Here is a 901-nt window from a genome sequence, read left to right as displayed (position 1 = left end):
AGCAAACCAAACCAGACATTACAATATATAAACGTCTCTTCTAATCATCCGAAATTAACCATTGATAGTATTATCATGGGCATCTTCATTAGAATATCCAACTTATCAGCAAACGAGGAGATTTTTAACGCACACGCACTAATTTATAATCATGCCCTAAAATTAAGTGGCTTTCATGACCATATTTTCTACATCCTTGACACCAAACTCAAAACCATATTAGCTAATTTAACACCTCACAGTTATTCTGATACGACTAAATTATAAAACTATAAGAACCTCCTTGGATTATAAACCTATAAAAAAATCTGTTGTTAACCGTATTAAATTTTATAATCGCAATGCCAGTAATCGTGATAAATATAGCCCATCTTCATCTGAACACTCTGATGGGATAACACACTCTAAATCTAGGAAAGGACAAATTATTTGGTTCACCCCACCATTTACTCTTAGAGTTAAAAATCTACCAAAACAGTTCTTCAAAATTTCCCCAAGCACCATAAATACTACCCTATATTTAATAGACATTCTATAAAATTATCTTACTCTTCCACACCTAATTTGGGTTCAATAATTGCATCCAAAAGAAGTTACAAAGTTAAGAGTTTTACATGTTAGATAGACATGTTGGGAATGTCCTCTGAGAAATTCTTCGCATTATCAAATAATACCCTACATACCTGCATGATCTATATATCTGTGTATGTCTCTGTGTACGCGCGTGTGTGAGTGTGTGTTGTGTGTTTGTATGTATACGTATGTTTGTATGTATTATTCATCAAGCATTTACATATTATACCTAGATATCCATAAGTTTTGGTCATAATTGGCCCGGGACATGATTAACTTAATAGCACCACCTGGAAAAGACATTTAATGCTGTTTCACATTACAGTCA

This window comes from Octopus bimaculoides, chromosome 8, assembly GCF_046866305.1.
Source record: "Octopus bimaculoides isolate indiv1 chromosome 8, ASM4686630v1, whole genome shotgun sequence".
Classification (NCBI taxonomy): Eukaryota; Metazoa; Mollusca; class Cephalopoda; order Octopoda; family Octopodidae; genus Octopus; species Octopus bimaculoides.
This window is presented reverse-complemented; position numbering follows the sequence as displayed.